Source organism: Mauremys reevesii, linkage group 7, assembly GCF_016161935.1.
Source record: "Mauremys reevesii isolate NIE-2019 linkage group 7, ASM1616193v1, whole genome shotgun sequence".
Taxonomy (NCBI): Eukaryota; Metazoa; Chordata; order Testudines; family Geoemydidae; genus Mauremys; species Mauremys reevesii.
Genome location: NC_052629.1, coordinates 98,695,828 through 98,716,345, shown reverse-complemented (window position 1 = coordinate 98,716,345; position 20,518 = coordinate 98,695,828). Strand labels below are relative to the sequence as shown.

At 39.5% G+C, this 20,518-nt stretch overlaps 1 protein-coding gene across 2 annotated transcripts in view; it reads right to left on the bottom strand.

The window, feature by feature from the left end:
- The window catches only part of CACNA1D (calcium voltage-gated channel subunit alpha1 D), a 351,709-nt gene that overhangs the window by 318,573 nt on the left and 12,618 nt on the right, over positions 1 to 20,518 (bottom strand). Inside the window, exon 1 of one of the 2 annotated variants that reach the window (XM_039546605.1) lies at positions 17,245 to 17,474. The exons of the other annotated variant lie outside the window; for it this stretch is intronic. The gene's annotated coding sequence lies outside the window, so the exon portion shown is untranslated. Of the gene's footprint in view, positions 1 to 17,244; positions 17,475 to 20,518 lie in introns of those variants that run through there. 2 annotated transcript variants of the gene reach the window in all.

Sequence of the window (20,518 nt, the reverse complement as noted above, 5' to 3'; positions counted from 1 at the left end):
TCTTGCCCCACACACTCACTCCCTCAGCTAAATCCAAGCCCGGCCCCATACATTCACACACACCCCAGCCTTAACCTGGCCCTGCCCCCCTCACACTCCACCGTCTAGCCATACCCATGTCCTGCCCCATACATTCAGCCCCTCAGCCCCACCCAGGCCCTGCCTCCCACACTCATCCCCACATCCTACGACCCATACCCATGACTTGCCCCAGCCACGGGCTATGCAAATCAACCTTTCACCCTCATCCACTTCTCTCTCTGTCCCTGCCTAGCTTCTGTTAGTCATCCTCTCTCCTCTCCCCATCTCTTTATCATACCCATGCTCTGCCCCAGCCAGAGAAGCAGACACTCATCCCCTTTCCTTTCCCTAGCAACCAATATGGTTCTACTGTTTTAGCACCAGCCACACATATCCATTACTGGAACTCTCTCGTTCCCTATTCACAATCATATCTATATCCACAGCATCTTCTCTTCTTCACCATCCCTATATTTATCCCCCATTTCCATCTGCCATGCTTATTGTACAGTACTTTAGCCCTTTTGCCATCTCCACATCCATTCTCCATCTTTATTTCTATATCCATTTCCAATCTCTTTCCCTTCTCCATTGCTATCTCCCGTGTCTTTCACCTCTCAACCACTTATGAATGGCCCAGACCATACTCAAAGACCAGACATCAGTGGTTTGCTGTCAGACTGGGAGGATGTAGCTAGTGGAGTCAATCAGCACTGGCTACAGAACTATTCAATATTTTAATTCATGACTTAGATAAATGAGTGGAGATTACACGTATAAGATTTGAGGATGACACCACACTGGGAGGGGTTGCAAGCACTTTAGAGAACAGGTTAGAATTCAAAATGACCTTGACAAATTGGAGAATTGGTCTGAAATCAACAAGATGAAATTCAATAAAGACAAGTGCAGAGTACTACACTTAGAAAGGAAAAATCCAATGTGTAACTACAATACAACTATAATGCGCAACTACAATGGGGAATAACTGGCTAGGCTGTAGTATTGCTGAAAAAGTTTTAGGGGTTATAGTGGATCACAAATTGAATGAGAGTCACCAGTGTGGTGCAGTTGTGAAAAAGGTTGATATCATTCTGGGGTGTATTAACAGGAGTGTAGGATGTAAGGCACAGGAGATAATTGTCCAGCTCTACTTGGCACTGGTGGGGCCAAGTGTTAAGTACTTAACCTGTGTAGGTACTTTTGTAAATACCACTAGTGCCTAAATATCTTTGCAAATATAGCCTTAAGTGCCTATTACCTTTGAAAATGGGCCTTATGCTTCTAAACCACTTAAACGGGCCTGGATCCAACCCAAACAAAGGGCCTCCAATAAACCAAGGCGACATTTACCCTTCCACTTCACAACTGTTCATTAAATTCCTGGCTTTTGTGCCCTGCCAATGCTACCTCCACTTGCTTGGGCCTCATGATGGACCCCAGTACTCACTAGCAGAGGACCCCCACTTGGATCCTTGAAATCAAATGTTTCAGGTCCTTGGGCCTCTCTATCTCAGGTCCTGGCACAATGGATCCTGACATAATCCACCCTTGCCTCTAATATACAACTGTTCTTTTCACAAACTGCCCAAACCTTAGGTAAATAGTCTCCCTGACTTCAGTGGGACTGATCAAGGTGATTTGGCCCCAGCCACTAGACCAAAATGTCCAATCCAGTATGAAAATCAAAATGTCAATTTTACCAAAAACTTCTTAATAACAACAAAAGTGTTGTTGCCATTCTCTTTATGTTATTCAAGAAATGTAGTCTACACAGTCAAAAATGAAACATTTTAGTCAATTTTGAGATATTTAATGTCATTGATACAGTTTATTCTGAGAAGAAATAATATTTGTATTTCTCTTATTTGTATCATAGATGAAATATGCTCATATATTGGATTGGTTGACATATGATAATTACTGGATGAAGTCATGAATTCTGCTAAAGAGTTATTTTCCTGCCTTTTTAGTAGACTATAGTGTCTTTAATTATTTCACTAACATTGCTTTATTTTTATTATATCATTTTAACATTATTTACTGACTCATGGATGAAATGTGCAGCATTAAATTGATGTTTTAGAATGTTTATTGGCTAAAGTAGTAAATGATGAGATTGTGAATGAAAACAGCCTACAAATGAGAAAAACAAATTAAATTTCAGTGTCTTCATGTCGGCAATACTAAATATTGCTCTTTGTACTGCTGAGCCAATGCACTTCCCTTTATATTCTGAAGGAGTGAAGGGCAGGCAACCAGTATACTCAGAATCATCCCCCTGTACACCATGGAATTTGCTGCAAAAGTGCCTTTCAGAATTAGAACTGAGTTTCAAAAATAACTCCTCACCCAGGTATCTGTTCCCCCTTCCCCTCCTTGGCCTTATTGCACAACATTAGTAAGAGAGTCATGCAGCCATGGAGGAAGCATGACATAGATAGCATGGAGATTCAAGCTATTCATGCAACAAGCAGGGATCTGTTGAGTTGATTAGATTGCCTTCCTTCTCAGGATTTGGTTAGTTGGAAGGCACACAAATCTGTTCCAGTGGGAGCAGTATCTAGTGTTTTACAGTATCCGAAATACTTACTTATTTTCCCCTTTCTGCACAATTGTGCACAAGAGGATGATATAATCATCTACATCACTTCACCAAAACTTGGACCATCTCTGCAGTAATATCCAGCATTTGTTTACCAGTGCACAGCAACACTACACAACAATTTACAGCAGAAAGAACAGACAAATAACACATCCAATTGAAATGTGTCTGGGAGCTATGTATGCCTAATGTAATTTTGTATCCTACATGGAGTTAAAAAAAATGCAGCTAGTCCTCCAAAATCAAATAATTCTTCCCCATGCAGTAGGCCAGCTGAAGTTAATGGCACTCTGGTATATGACAGTGGTATATGTCACATATTTCATTCTAACATTTTATAGAATTTCAGCTACATATTTTGCTTGTTGCTTTCTGAAGACCTATTTCTATTTTCCTAGACCAGGGGTCCCCAACATGGTGCCCGTGGGTGCCAGGGCACCCACCAGGGCATCTAAGTGCGCCCACGTACTGGCTGGTGGACGAGCATCCGCCGAAATGCCGCTGACAAGCTATGTCATCCAGAGATGTTGCCACCAAAATGCTGCCGATTTTCGGTGGTATTTCGGCGGTGACGCCTCTGGGTGATGCTACTTGTCGGTGGCATTTTGGCGGCGACGCCTATTGACGTTGCCGCTTGTCGGCGGAATTTCAGCGGATGCTTATCCGCCACCACAGTCCTCCGTGGCTCATCGTCTGGCACCTGCCAGATGAAAAAGGTTGGGGACCACTGTCCTAGTCTGAAGGTGGTGCTGCCATTAGCAATAGGGAGCAGTTGTTTCAACATTTTTTCTAAAATGAAACAACTGAAGCTTAAGCATAGCCAAAATCTGTAGTGCTTATGTCATATCAGTAGATAACTTTCTGATGTCAGTACAACTAATGATGACTCTTTAAAGAACCTAAAGTAACACTTGTCTTTATGAATATAGTTTATAAAGACAGCTATGAAAACGGCATATTTTTGAAATCCATGTAAGTAAACTCTAAAAATAGATCCCGAATATATTTAAATGGGTTTTAAAATGCATAAATTTGCCACACTATAAAAATTTATAGATCTTTCAGCTTTGTGCTCTGGCATTGCTTTTACCATACTTAAATCATAGACTCAGTGTGCAATATGTAAGAAATCTTCCATAAATAAATAAATTTTTGATTTGTTCTCCACTAGAACTATCTAATACATTATACAAAAAAGCAGACTTCCCTTGCCAACATAGATGGCCTTTTGCTAATTTGGTTAAACACAGTGAATCAATATGGGATCAAACATAATCCTGTTTTTCTTTTCCTTATTTACCATTTGGCAAAAAACATGCAAAATTCCAGTGTCATACAAAACTTAGATTCTATAGCCTGGTAATTTTCAAATAAGGTTACAAGAAAATATATATTTTTCATTTTTTTAATTGAAGTGAAGAGTGCCATGCTAAATTGCACCAGCTAAGGATCTGTCATGAGTATCTTGGAATAATTCTCTCATTTTGAGGGTTTGGTATATGGAAATAGGAACATTTCAATAATGGAAGTGGTTGCCAGCCTCAAAAAGAATGAATATACAGACTGTTGGATAACATGGATGCCTTTGTTACAGATGGTCTGATTTTACATTAATTGTGCACCCAAAACTTCCACTGAGGTTTCTGGGGCATCTGAATGAACAACATATGCAAGACTGAGTTCTTATTCCAATAAACGAGGAAGAACAGTATCAAAGCCAAACACACTGACATTTTTATTTGCTTTCTAGGGCAGGGACATTTGCCCATCGAAACCAATGATCTACCTAAAAAGCATATTTACTGGCAACAAATAAGAAACTCAGTATATGTATCATCCATAACGTAAAGCAATATTGTTAACATAAATGGTGCTTTAACTGTTTCTCATGTTATTTTGGGCTATGTTGTTTTTATTTAGGTTTTTCTTATAGATAATGAGCAGTAAACCTACCTATCAATTTTGTATCAAGCTTCATCACCACTGACTAAATTCTGCTCCCATTGGATTTAATGGCTGTTTTGCTAGTTACTTCACTGGTAGAAAGAACAGGACTACTTGTGGCACCTTAGGGCAGGTCTACACTAAGAGCGGGGGTCGAACTAGGGTACGCAAGTTCAGCTACGTGAATAGCGTAGCTGAATTCGAAGTACCCTAGTTCGAACTACTCACCCGTCCAGACGCCGCGGAATCGAAGTCCGCGGCTCCAAGGTCGACTCCGCCACCGCCTTTTGCAGTGGTGGAGTACCGAAGTCGACCCCGGCACTTCCGGAGTTCCAACTATCGCGTCCAGATTAGACGCGATAGTTCGAACTCCGAGAAGTCGAACTCACCGCATCGACCCGGCTGGTAAGTGTAGACTAGCCCTTAGAGACTAACAAATTTATTTGAGCATAAGCTTTCGTGGGCTACAGCCCACTTCATCAGATGCATAGAATGGAACATATTGTAAGAAGATATATATACATACAGAGAACATGAAAAGGTGGAAGTAGCCATACCAACTGTAAGAGGCTAATTAATTAAGATGCGGTATTATCAGCAGGAGAAAAAAACATTTTAGTGATAATCAAGATGGCCCATTTTAGACAGTTGACAAGAAGGTGTGAGGATACTTAACATGGGAAAATAGATTCAGTATGTGTAATGACCCAGCCACTCCCAGTCTCTATTCAAACCCAAGTTAATGGTATCTAGTTTGCATATTAATTCAAGCTCTGCAGTTTCTCATTGGAGTCTGTTTTTGAAGCTTTTCTGTTGCAAAATTGTCACCTTTAAGTCTGTTACTGAGTGACCAGAGAGGTTGAAGTGTTCTCCTACTGTTTTTTTAATGTTATGATGCCTGATGTCAGATTTGTGTCCATTTATTCTTTTGCATAGAGACTGTCCGGTTTGGCCAATGGCAGAGGGGCACTGCTGGCACATGATGGCATATATCACATTGGTAGGTGAACAAGCCCCTGAGGGTGTGGCTGATGTGATTAGGTCCTATGATGGTGTCATTTGAATAAATATGTGGACAGAGTTGGCATCGGGCTTTGTTTCAAGGATAGGTTCCTGGGTTAGTGTTTCTGTTGTGTGTGGTGTGTGGTTGCTGGGAGAGGATCAGACGTTAAAGCAGTATGGATGATTGCAAACATATATTACATTTTTATCATAATTGTATTTTTGAGACTAGATTAATTTTTAATCATCTTCGTAGGTAGGTGTGGAGAACATAACATACTTTTGGACACATCAAAAAGTCTGTTGTTTAACCTAAAATGTAAAACATGATTTTATTCACAGCAAATTACTAAGAGTGTAACAAACTATGGTTTCCTGACTAATTAGATTATTTGGCATCTTGTGACATGAAAATACATAATAAAATTGGCTGGATGGATCTCCCAGGATTCAATCACTCAGCAATACACTCTATCTTCTTTCAGGGATTCCTCTACGTACATATGTTGCTTCCTCTATCTGCTTTCAAGGCTCTCTATATCTGTTTCTGCTAACATGTTCTTAAATCTTTGGGTGACACCATGGTCCCATTGAAGTCAAAGGGAGTTCTACCACTGACTTTCAATGGGGCAAAGATTTTACTCTCTCTTTATCTCCAAGATTCCCATATCCTACTAGACTCCTTTCTCTTTTTCAGGCCCTCTATTCCCCTCTTACCCACTGTCTTTAGCTTTCTTCTCATTTTGCTCCAGTGATCCCTTCATTACTAGTAAATAACTAGTTCTAACCTTATTCCTTTTTCCTCCACAACCTCTTACTGCTGGTTATGTTATATTCATGTGTCAGTGCTACTCACTTGGGGCCCAAATCAACGTAAGTCACTGCGAATCCTTCCACTGGCTTCAATGGGCATTGAATCAGGCCCCAAGCTAGAATTTCCAAATATTTTCACTATGCTACTTAGATGATTGGCAAGTGGTGTGAGCAGGACTACATCACCTTAAATTTAGAGAATCTATACTGAGAGAATGCAAAACATATAAAAATACTTGTCTACATGACTAAATTTCAAACTGGCATTCAAGTAGGTTCAAAATTTGCTTAAAACAGTTTAATTCCTATTTTTAGGACTCAATAAAGTGATGATTTCACAGATGGGCAACATAGCCAGCTACCAAAAAAAATTATACTATAGATAATTGAGCTTTGAAATGTCACAGTAAAATAGGCAGATGACTCACAGAACTGGCACATATACCTCATGCAAACTAATAACTTTTATGGAAACAAGCTGTATGTCAGATCATGGAAGACATTCTGATTGGGCATCTACCAAATATTAATACTTTTTCTAATAAATGCCTGACAATCACTAATATTGACTTAATAGTTCATGACATAACTATATATCCAAGACCGACAGACAGAATTCCCTTGAATGATGGTTTTACAGATGATGCTGTCCCAATTGATTATTTTAAATGTATTTATTCAGGGTAACAATTTTGTACAGTAATGAATACTTATCTGCCTGTTACATAATACCCCTCAATAAGGTAATTAATAATTACTTTAGAAATATACTTTATTTATTTAAATGTATAAACAACAGATAAAAGACTGCCATCCCAAACTCCAGGACCATATTATACAAAGCTTAAAAATAACATTATTTAAAAAAATAAGACATTAAATCATTTAAATCCAGTTCTGCTGCCCCCCACATTTTATTATCCCACATCTGTGAAGAACTACATCCATCTTTCATCCCCACATCTTTGCGGGGAAAGTGCTATGCAGCATATCTGTAAGGTTAACAAATCCGGTCTGTGGCAGACCCAGGGGAGAAATGCATTCCAGAGATGAAATGCCCTTAAAATGAACACCCAGCCAGCAGATTCTTCTCTTCTTTATCAATATAGCAACATATACACTTTAAAAGTTCATTATGGTTTTAGAGGTATTACCAGTTCCAGTTTTATTCCTCATTTATCGTTGGAATTGATAATATCTCTAAAACGCAATTAATTTTTCAACAAAACCCACTGTATTTATATAATCTTTTTGATTTAACAAGATACTTGAATGTTAAATAAATACCAGTGCATCATCAAAAATGTATTTATTGATGCTTACCAATTATTTATTCTTAAGTCTCATATAATATAAATGATTAGCAAATTATAAGTTTTAAACATATTATGACATTTTAAATCTACATTAATGGTATAATTTGAAGTCCTTAATTAAAATAGCAATACTTTGAATATTTAAACCATCTTTCTTTCCAGTACCTCAAAGTATTTTACAAATGTGAGTATCACCAGTCCCATTTTAAATATGGAGAAACCGATCCTGAGCAATTAAGTGATTTAAAAAAAAATCACACAGCAGAGTAAAGAACAAAATCAAAGTTTCACCATTCCCAGCTTTAACCACTAAACAATGCTAGACTCATTAGGAGTCTTAGATAGAATTTTCACCTTTTGCAATATACAGGTCTAACATATTTATCAAACTTACCTGCAGAGTTGTTCCCAAATAGATTAAATATTCCATCCCAAAACCTACACTAAAAGAAGATTACTGTTGCATGGTTAAGCGCTGAAAGTCAAAAAATGCCAAAGATAAAGTTTCACACACAACCTTAACTCTGCCCTCTTGTGTGTGTACAGCATTTGCTTCCATTATCACTTTTTTCTTTTACAAGACCTTGCTTCATTCATTGTGCAGGATGGAACAGGCTCCGCGAATGCAGCAGATATTCAATATTAATATTTATCTTATGTGTTTAATGAATTAATCTGTGCTTCAGTGACTGAATACCATCCAAATTGTACACTGTATAGGAGGCAGTGCTCCTCCACCGCCATACTAGGGATTGCAGGATTTGGCACACACAAAAAAGGATGTGTACAAATGTTACATCTCCTTAAACTGGGTCTAGCAGTCTCTGGGAAAGGAGAGCTTGTTGGCTCTGCTAACTGGTGTCCAGTGACTAGAATGTAAACAACAATTAGTCATGTCACATATTTGGTGTTGACATCCAAGACTCAACCACTGAACCACACAGTCAATACACAGGAGATCTATCAACGGAGACATTCATTCAGAATGAATATCCTTCCTTGAAAATCTAGGATATGCTTTATGGGACCTTTACTCACACTAACTTTCCTTACTCATACTAGTCCCATTGATTTCAGTGGAATTACTCATATGAATATGAATTATTGCCAGATCAGGCCCTGTATAATATATAAGCTGAAAATGTGATGGAGTATCAGGAGTAAAAGATTTGAAGACAGTAAATTTTAAGATACCTGAAGTGGCAACATGAAGAATATCAGCAAGAGCAGACCCCAACCTGTTCTTCTCAGAAAATTTCTTTGCTTTTGCTTTTCAGATTAAATGGTCAGTCAGTAAGAAACTTTTATAGTTCCCATATTTGGTTTAAAACAAATTCTCCATCTCCGAAATCTACATTTGAGCTGTGGCCTTAGTGGGCCATTAAACACATGCATACTTGCCCCGATGTAGGTATGCTTCAGAGATTCTTTTTGTTGACTTTTGAATTCTTCAGGAAGTCAAGATTGTTACACTACTAAACAGATGCACAAGGATCCCTCCATGGAACATGATTTATGCAGCACCACAAACCCCAACATGATGGTGTAGGGAAGCAATTCTCTTTAAAAGAGCACTCAGGAATGGTGGCATTAGGTTGAGGTAACAAGAGGAAAATTCCAGGCAATACACCAGTAATACATTGGCTGCTAGTCAGTAGTCAGCTGCATTTCTCCTTATGATTTCCAGCCCTTCCATGAAGCTACCAAAGAGCTCTAACGCCTTCTTTCTCCATCAGAGATGCAGAGCATCCATCCTCATCTTGGTGTGCTTGAGCAGTGACAAATGAAATGTGATAAAATAATTGAAACATTTCCAATTCTGCATCATATTAATATCTCTGAAATAACTAACAAACTCCTGCTACAACTTTGCTTTCTACAGCATGCCCTTGAAACTAATTGAAAACCACTGAGTGAAGCCAAATCTCAATATTCTAAAATCAACTGCCTCGTACATCTGCCTCGTTGGTGCAATTCAGTTATAGCTTTAAACCTACGTGTATACCATGGAATTTACATCCCAATATAAGGTGCTAGTTACCAAAGAAGGATGCATACCAAGATAGATATCTGCTTGATATAGCAGGCAGGTTGTCAACACATGCTTCAATTTCAACTACAATAAAGCTCTTTATTATGCATGCAAAGTAAAACTTAGGTGGATTATGTCTTGTGGCTTTTCCAGTTTGCAATTGTGGAGTGATTCTGTCAAAGCACCTCTTTGTGTAGAGACCTGGCCACGAAAAACTTTGGACATTAATATCTTCACTCATTTAATATGCATGCTGCATTTTTGCCTGAGGTCTTTTCTTACTGTCAACAACTAAAGGGATTATTCTTCAAAATAACTCTCAGTAAACTTGGCAAGATTTTTCCATTTCAGCCTCAGAAAGGTCTGCATCATCAAATAAGAAACTAGAGGTTATGGCTATGAAAATACGTGAATTATAGCAAGAGACCAGATGCTGAAGCCATATAAAATACAAAGCCATAATCTGTGTTTGCTGTTCCATATAAATATAGCTTAAAAAAATCAGACTATGATATAGTGCATGATCTCAACATTTATGTCCAGCTTCTGGTCCATTTTTCTATGTTCTCTGTCTTTATCCTATACTAAACCCCCAGTGGAGCTTATTTATTTGCATATCTTAACTCTAAAGAGAAACCACTAGCCTCTTCTAGTCTCATACTGAATATAAGGATTACTAAACAAACCAATAATTGAGTTTTGTTTAAAAGTTCAATTCAGATTAATTGATTTCAGTTTGGGTACAGAAGTTCTGCAAAGTTAGAGCACATTGTACTATATAGTACAAATAACAACAACTGATGAGAAATGAGTCAACTTAGATATATCTTACTGAGGAGCAACACTGGTGTCCAGCCAGTATATACTTCTAAAACACTTATTTTGGTTAGAACTATTTGGTCCTATCCTAGAGCAGACCAAAGAGAGTGTGTTACAGCTGTACTTTAGATGCTGCACTTTAGAAGCTCCCGTCAACTCAAACACACTGATCGGATGACAAAATGGGACAAATTCAAGCCCTCAAAAAAGCTGAGAAGTTCTTTCCACTGCTAGTGCCATTAATAAAAACCTTTGGACAGAACTTGGCCCTGACTATGACTGTTTTGTGCTGCTCTGGTAGCACAATGCAGCCTCAAAGCTGGTTTAGCCCTCTGTGCAAGGGATACTCCCAAGGGAAAGAGGGAGTGGTCAGGTCATCCCTATGCAACCGTGATTCCTGGCTCCCATAGCAATTGCTTAGGATCATGGGCAGCCAGGGCCAGGCATAAATTAAAGCACGCATTAAACTGTTCTAACTCATGCTAGGGAATAGTCCCCATCCAGCCCAAGGATCAGTGGGGAGTAAAGTAAGCTTAAAACTACCTTTACTCACCTATGTCTGGTCCTATACTTAACAGGTGTCAGCCAGACCAGAGGATGCAGGCTCTTTGCCGACTAATTCAAGTTTGGATATGAAATTCAGTTAATTTTTTTTTCTTTTTTTGTTTTTGGTTGTGGAAAGGAGGAAGAGAATGGCAATGTGAGAGATCAGAGTGGCATTAAAGATGAAGAGACATGGATGTCAGCAGCAGCAGTATTAGCTAACACAATCACAACTTTGGGGCCTGATCCTCCAGTTCTTACTCAAAGAAAACATCAATTAATTTCAGTGAGACTTTTTACTGACAAAAGAGTGCAGGATCCCAACTTTTACTGCTGTTACCTGGAGCATCTAAGGGAAGGTGGGTGTTAACCAGATGTTGTCCCTCCTGATGCTTTAGAACCATGCAGACAACAAGTATAACAGGAATTTTGAAAAGGAAGCTTTATGAACCCATTTTTGATAACATAAATACATGGGAGAAGTGCTTAGGTACCAGGGTAATTGGGGCTAAATGAGCATTACACAGACAGACAGACAGATATGCTTTTTGGTGTTCCAATGGAATATCAGGAAGTTTTACATGTTTTACCAACCTCACAAACACATGTAAAATGTTGCCCATTTTTATAGCCTTTGATAACATCTAGTTCTATCTTCAGATATTCCACTTCAGTGTTATGCATCTTTAGAAGCAAATTATGTCCAAAAGCAAAGACTTTGGGCTATAGCATTTGCTGTCTAGCAGGTGAGCGGGTGGTAGAGATGAAGGGTTTTATCACATCTCCTGATACACAGAAACCTATCGTAAGATCAGCTCCCATATGTGTGTGCAGGCATGGCAGGCTGATTTGACAAAATATGCTACTAAATGGCCAGGTGCTGAACAGTGGGTTCTGCTCCCAAAGGTCTTTCTTTTGGGTTTCTAAAAATGTAGCAAATCACCATCAGGCAAATGCAGTTATTTAATATTTTCTTAAGTATCTTCCTTCCTCTCCTGAAGCATACTGTTCAGATATGGTTTTGCCTCTTGTCAATCAAAGTTTACATCTATCCAGTCTCTGCCTACTGCATCAATGGCACCACCTCCTCCACTGCTCAAATAGCCTACAATGCAGCAATGGCTTAGGGGCAAAGGCTGACTCAGAATCACTGAAGCTAATCATTGATGCTTCCCCTAAATAGGCAGACACTTCAATATCATTGACTTTAGCGAGTGATTTGTGTACTTCTTGCAATCCAGCCACAACTGATGCAAAGAAGTGAACAAAAAAAGAGTTGGGGTCAGGGAGAAAGAGGAGAGGAGAGAGAGAGAGAGAGAGAGAGCTCAGCAATACTAATACTACTCACCCCGACATTTTGAGGATGATGTGGTTAATCACAGTTTGTACTGCTGGGTCTTTGCATTGCTCCACAGACCAATTTCGGAAGTACAATATTTACCACACTGACCACAGAGCCATTTGCCTGCTTGTGTTAACTGAGCTGCACATTGTTTCCATGTCTGTGCTGTGCTTCCAGATGCACAACACAGTCCTCCTCAAAGTCAAGGACACCCACCCTTATGGTATAATGCCACACAACGTGATCAGATTCCAGTTGCTCAAAGATCGAATCAGAAATATTTGTCTTGTGCAGATTTTGTTTCAGAGCATCTTTGAAGCGTTTCATTTGCCTTCCACACTTATGGTTACCAGAGCTTAATTCAGAATATAGAATTTGTTTTACTAGACAAGTCTCAGGCATATGAATTACATGACCAGTCCATCTCAGTTGGACGCAAATCAAATGACCCTTGATACAAACTAAATCAGCTTTTGCCAAAACTTCCAGGTTGAACACCTGGTCATGCCATTTGATGCCCACCAGTCATTATAGGTATCACAAATGGAAACTGTCAAGCTATTTAATGTGGCATTGACAACAGGCCCATGTTTCACAACTGTAAATCAATGTTGTGAGGACAACAGCATTATACACTTTGATTTTTATCTATAGACGTATTCAGTGTTGCTTCCAGATTTGGTGATAAAGGTGACCATCAGCAATGCTGGCTTTCTTAATTTGCACATCCACTTCGTGATCAATAATCACTTCATTATTTAACGCACTGCTGAGATAAGTCAACTGTTGATGGGTTGGAGCATGGTACCTTCCAAACTTATTGATGGATTTTGGTAAAGTTGTTGAGGAGCTGGCTGATACATAGCCTTAGATTTTGTTCTGCCAATGGTAAGGCTAAAGTTAGAAGCCACCACAGCAAAGCAGTTTGTGCTTCAGAGTGTGCCACCAAGGTGCAATCATTGGCATAGAACAGCTCCTGGATCAATGCTTTGATCACTTTGATATTTGCACATAGACAAGAGAGATTAAAGTGTGAAAGCATATAAAGATGCCATTTGAAGAGCCCTGGAGGGCTTCCTCAAGCATCACAGTGAAGAATAAACCAAAAAGGCCAGGAGCAAGGACACATCCTTGCTTCACCCCATTTGTGCCTGGAAATTGATCTGTTAAATCACCATCGACACTACTAACTCTTCCAATCAAGCCTTTGTGGAATTGCCAAAAAATGTTAATAAATTTGTCTGGACATCCAAATTTAGCAAGCAATTTCCAGAGGGCAGTGCAGTTGACTGTGTTCAAAGCTTTGGTTAGATCAAGAAACAAGATGTACAAGGGTTGATGCTGTTTGTGACATTTTCTTGTAATTGTTGGATGATGAAAATCATGTCATCAGCGCTCCACTGAGTGCAAAAGCTGCATTTTGACTCAGATAGAACTTTGTTGATAATTTGGGCCAGGAACCTGTTCAAGAAGATCCATGCAAGAAACTTACCAGCCACTGAGAGCAAGGAGATGCTGTTGTAGTTATCATCATTCCTTTTTACGTCTTTGTGCTTATAGAGAGTGACAATGGTGGCATCTTTCAGTTGTCGCAGTATGATTTCTTGAAGACGGACATGTGAGAAGAATTCCAAAAGCATGCCAATGAGAAGATTTCCTCTGTGTTTGAAAACTTCAGCTGGAATGGCATGGGGACCAGATTTGTTATTTTTCGTTGCTTGGACAGACTTCAGCACCTCAGCTCATGTGGGTGGATCAGCAAGTGCGTTAGATGTAGGCAGTTTGCTAACATTATCCAGTGACTCATCAGAGATAGTAGATAGATGATTAAGTAATTCACTAAGTGTTCACACCACCATTGGTGGATGGCAGTGCAATCTGCAATGAGAAATTCACCATCAGCACTTGTTACTGATGTCCAGGCAGATTGAACAGGGCCATACATAGCTTTGACAGCATCAGAGAAGTCTTTGGAGTCATGTTTTACAGCAAGAATCTGCAATTCATCCGCTTTGTGGTTAAACCACGTATTTTGCATTTGGTGGAGTTTGTGTTGGAGAGTGCTGCAAGCTACTCTATATCTGGTTTTTCTCTACTCAGAGAATGGGTCAGTTAAGAGCACATCATGCACTTGTCATTTGGCATCAAGATGATTTGATATTTCAGGATCGTTATCAATGAACCAGTCCGCATGACAGCATTTTGTATATCCAACACAGTCCACAATGGTAGTGTAGATTCTATCGCACAGAGACATTCAGCAGATACATCATCACTACTCATTGGAAAAATTTCCAAAATGGTAGTTAGCTGTGTTGAGGACTGTTCAGCAGTTGATGTATCTTTCAGCCGGGCAACATTTAGATGCTTAACTGACTGGTTTTTATGCATTTTTGGCCTAATAAAAAGAGAAAGCTTTGATCAAACAAGACAGTGGTCAGTCCAGCAATCAGCTCTGCATAATACCCGAATTATGCACACATCTCATAGGTCCTGCTGTCGGACCAACACATAGCTAATCAGATGCCAATGATGCAAGTGAGGGTGCATCCAGGTCATTTTTTATTTGCAAGGGAGCCAAAAGATAGTGTTTTTGATCATTAATTGGTGCTTGACACCTGCTGTCAGAAAATGTAAGCCATTACTGTTCAGCTTGCCGACACTATGTTTGCCAAGCATGCCACATCACATGGTGTGCATAATCAGCAATACTGTAATAATAAATGAAGAGGGGTAAGATTGATGTTGATGACTAAGAATGTGCAAAAAGCTTTCAAGAAAAACTAGAAGGTACATGACATGTATAAGAACACAAACTCTAAAGAGGATAAAGAGGATTATGAACTGAAGCTGAAAGGGTGTAAAAAAAAACAACAACTCTGATTAATGCAGCCAGAATTGACAAAGAGAGAAGGATTGCCCATAAAGTGAAGAAAGGATAAAAGGATCTCAAAATATTTAAGGAGAAAAAGATCAAAAAGGAGTTAACCACTGAGCCACTAACTGAATCAGTACAGGAGAGGACTTAATAACAAATCAACTGGATATTGCTGAAAATGTAAATGCTATCTTCTGTTGGCTATTCACAGGGAAAGGAAAAATGCCAGAAATGTAAACACATTTTCCAGGGGTGGGTAATACAAAAATAGGGCTTTGTTATCAATAACAAAAAAACAACCTCTGTACAGTGAAGTCACCAAAGCCAGATAAAGTTGTAGGGCTAACTTGTTTGCACCATAGACCCTAGAAAGAAACCCAAATACATATTGGTCCAATAATAGTGATTTTGCACAGACAGCACAAGAACAATTTGATGGACACAAAAGTATTGAATATAACTCCAGCTTTCAGCAAAAGAATTGGGAAGAGTCAGGAAATCAGAGATGAATAATTCTAACCTGAGTGGCAGGAATGATCCTAGCAACATTGAAGTATGAGACCACAAAGCATGTAGAGAAATATAAAGGAATACAAATTAATCCATATGGTTTCATAAAGAGCAAATCTTTACAAATTTGGTGCAATTTCTGAAGGAGAAAGTACAGAGGAGCAGCCAGAGGGAGAGCAGGGGACGTGAATTTCAAAAATTTCAAAAATTCACTTTGAAGAATATTTAAAGTTAACAAGTTAGTTAATATGAAATGGATAAAGAAATGGCAGCCAAGGGTACAGTAAAAGAGAGTGGATCAAGGAAGTGGAAGATGTTGGATTTAGTATTGGGCTTGACACTTTCCATCTGTTTATAATGATTTGGAATACTGATGACATCAGGCCAGGGACACCTAAATTAATATGTATTCAGACAGACTACAACAGCTCAATAGAGTCTTTACCGTGTTAAGTGAATTCATATTTTGGCAGGAAAAAGGACAAAAAGAACAATAATCTGTAATAAAAGTGTATTGGGATAATTTTCAAAATATGGGCTATTTACTCTGCTTCTCAGATACAAAATCACTAACTTTTATTTATAATATTTGTATTTTACAGTACCAATTAACAGAGCTGTCCCTAGGGTATGACGAATCGGGGGGATAGCCCCAGGCCCCACGCTTTGGGGGGTCCCGCAGGAGGCAGTTGGGAAAGTGAGGTGGGAGGGCAAGTGGGATGAGGAGGCAAACAGGGAGGTGAGCAGCAGGCAGGCAGGCAGGCGGGGGGGGGGATGAGGAGGAACCCCCACACACCAGAACCTCTCCCTCCCGCCAGTGCCTCCTGCATGCTGGTGGGCCCCACCGATCAGTGCCCTCTCAGGAGGGGGGAGGGATAGCTCAGTGGTTTGAGCATTGGCCTGCTAAATCCAGGGTTGTGAGTTCAATCCTTGAGGGGGCCACTTAGGGATCTGGGGCAAAAAATCAGTACTTGGTCCTACTAGTGTAGGCAGGGGGCTGGACTTGATGACCTTTCAAGGTCCCTTCCAGTTCTAGGAGATAGGTATATCTCCCATGTTTGTTATGTTGATCAGATGTTTCACGGCATTAGGATGTGCTGGGGGGGAGAGGAGAGGAGTGAGGGTGCAGCATGCTTGGGGGAGAGGGCAGAACTGGATGGGGAAGAGGCAGGATGGGGGTGGGAAAAGGCAGAGTGGGGCAGGGATGGGAAGAAGCAGGGCAGGGTGGAGCCTTGGGGGAAGGGGTGAAGTGGGGTTGGGGCCTGAGCAAAGCCAGGGGGGAGCACCCCCCCAGCAGATTAGAAACTCAGCACCTATGTCCCGGGCCCCACACCCTCCTAAGGATGGCCCTGCCAATAAACATCCAAACATTTTCTACCTCTTAAAATTTAAATAATAGTCAAGCAACTGTGTGCTTACCACACTTTCCAGTGCTCTGGAGTGAAGCTTCACCAGCTTTGCCCCTTGCCACAGCACTGTGCCCAGTGGTGTTGAACACTCTTGTCTTAACCTCAGCATCTAGCGCATCCCCAGATCTTTTTGCTGACTGACAGTAACAACATTTAAAACTCAAAATTCCTCTTCCCCTCTCCCAGTGTTACCAGCAACTAGAACATAGTTCAATGGGCAGCTGCAGCTAATCATTCAATAGCCACTATACATAAGCTTACAACAGAAAAAAAAACAACTTGACTTCACAATGGGGTCACAATGTCCTTTATTGTCTATGACCTCATCACAAAAGAGACTTGCAACCTGGCCACCAGCATGCAACCAGTCTGGATGACATTGCAGGTACACTGTTAGTATCAATTGCCCCCTACTCATTATGCTACAGACCTAGATCCACAGAAAAAAATGATGGAAGGGGAGGAACCATCAGATTCCAGTCCAGCCACATGTACAAGAGAGGCCATCTTGAGACAAAATACTTCAAGAGCACATAACAAGAGCACAGAGACAAGTCCACATCTATCCTGCTAATCTATAGTTCTCCAAAAAGGAAAGGCATCCTAGAGAAGCTGCCAGAGATGTTGTCTGACATGGTGATAAAGTTCCAAAAACTTGTTGTCCTGAGAAACTTCAACCTCAATGTTGATATCACCTCTGAAACAATGGCCCAATATCTCCCCCTCAGACTTTCTACCCTTAGTTTCTCACAGGCAATTACTAGACCTATCTACACAGTGGGCCACACCAGCATAGAGCCATTCAAGAGCAACTTCATCCACCACCACCCCTAGTGTCCTCACAGATGCAAAAATATCTCAAGATTAATTATATCAAAAGCTGTGGACAGATCTAAAACAACCAGCCCACCAAATTCTAAGTACCTCTGCCCAAACCTTCTACATTACATAAAGATCCACCACAAACACAGTTCCCCCTTACTCATCCTCTGTTCATTATTAACCCATTCATCCCAATTTACATCAAAACAATCTTGTAGGTGTCTCATCCCTATAGTGCCATCTCCTCATCTGGCCTCTCACTTGAACAATGCTAAGTTTTAATGCTTGGGAATAAAATTTCTTACCTACCTACTGACCTACATCAACCTTTTCCTTCCATGAAATCTAATTCTATCCTGTGTTTCAAGTAGGGCTGAAATTAATATGGCTGTTTTATTTGATGACTTCAGCTTATAGAGATTTATGCCAAAACATCTTTGGCCACCACCATCATTGCTGATGTTAGCACAGCTTGGAGAACAATGTCAGTTAGCTAATTGCTTTACAGAACCATCAGAGGCAGCACAAAGCTTTGAGCCAAACTTACTGCAAACGTGAGCAAGCAAAAGCCACTGAAGACATTTATTCCATTCTATCCAATTCACTCTTTTGCAGAATGCCTATGCTTGAAAACATTGCTTACATAAGGTTTACATGGTGCATAGGCCTTGTGCTGGTCAACCGCACAGGGCTGAATATGATCAGTTACCTTTCGTGGCACTCAAAAATAGTAGCCATTGCTGCTTTACAAACCTCTTGGCAAGTATCAGAACAAACTAAACACATAGGGTGAAAATCCTGGACCCATCAAAATCAATGGAAGTTTTGCCATTGACTTCAATTATACCATTAGATTGTTATAAAGCTGACTGAAATGTAATAGAAGAGCAAATGTTATGTCCTCACAGGAGAGGACAAATTCTGCAGTCAGTCACAGTAGTATAAGCTCACTGATGTCAGAAATCAGTTCAATGTCAATGGAATTCCATCAGGGCAAGAGACAGCAGAATTTGGCTCAGTGCCATTAATATATATCACTAATGTCCCTTCCTTTTTTGTCAATCTATTAATTTCCAAGATTGAAAGGTAAATGCTTTGGAATTTCTAGTGAGAGGTATATTGTATTGTCCCACACAAGTATGAAGTGTGAGCTAGATCTGTCCATTTTTTTACTAGGTAGTGTTGTACTTAGGTTTTATTTCAGAGATTTTTAAAACAATTATGCTATAGTATGTAACCTCATTAACTAGTCAGAGATGGTCAAATTCATTTCCATCCCAAATGCCCACAGGAAGATCTCTAATTCTTTAATAGACAACAACACAGAAAGCAAATCTCCATCAATGGGTTCACCTATACCTATACATTGCTGCTAATTTGTGTTACTGATATACTTAAAATTATTATTATAGGTTCATACCTCTAACAAAGAAATCAATTATTCAGAGCTAAAGGATGATCATATCTGCATTAGTTATTTTTTATTTGACGTGTGTACATCAAATGGCTAAAAATAAATTAGGTCAGAGTTATACATTACTTATTTCAATGAACTATGGCCGGACATTATAGGAGATTTAACAGGTACATAATAAAAAATATTTAATTCCCTCAAATCATGCCTATAGTGCCTGATTTTGCTTCCATACATGCTATTATAGAAACAATCTGGATAACTGATGCACAGTTACTAATATCAGTATTCTATTTCACATCATATATATAATTTTAAAGTATTTTAACAATAACTAAGAATCCATAAAGAAATGTATAATGGGATTTATAAACTTGATCTTGAATAAGTTAAAATCTTGCTTTCTGGATGGTTAAAATTTCCTCTATACTGGACCGGTAAAAGTCTACATTCTGTTCATTATTTTATGCTATGTAACACAATTCCAATATACATATAAACACACTAGGCCGTTATTAAATGGTTTGCAGTAATTAGAGCAGGGGTAGGCAACCTATGGCATGGGTGCCAAAGGCGGCACGTGAGCTGATTTTCAGCAGCACTCAAACTGCCCGGGTCCTGGCCACCCGTCCGGGGGCTCTGCATTTTAATTTAATTTTAAATGAAGCTTCTTAAACATTTTAAAAACCATATTTACTTTACATACAACAATAGTTTAGTTATATATTATAGATTTATAGAAAGAGACCTTCTAAAAACGTTATAATTATTACTGGCACGCGAAACCTTAAATCAGAGTGAATATATGAAGACTTGGCACAGCACTTCTGAAAGGTTGCCAACCCCTGAATTAGAGTCATAGAGTTCAAGGCCTGAAGGGGCCACTAGATCATAGACTGACCTCTTCCATATCACAAACTTCTAAATATCATGCATCCGCCCTCACACCAAGTCAACAACCTGAATTAGACCAAAGCATTACAGCCCTCAGGAGCCCAAACTACTGTAAAACTGGTTGTCAAATTACATAAGTTATGACCAAAAAAAA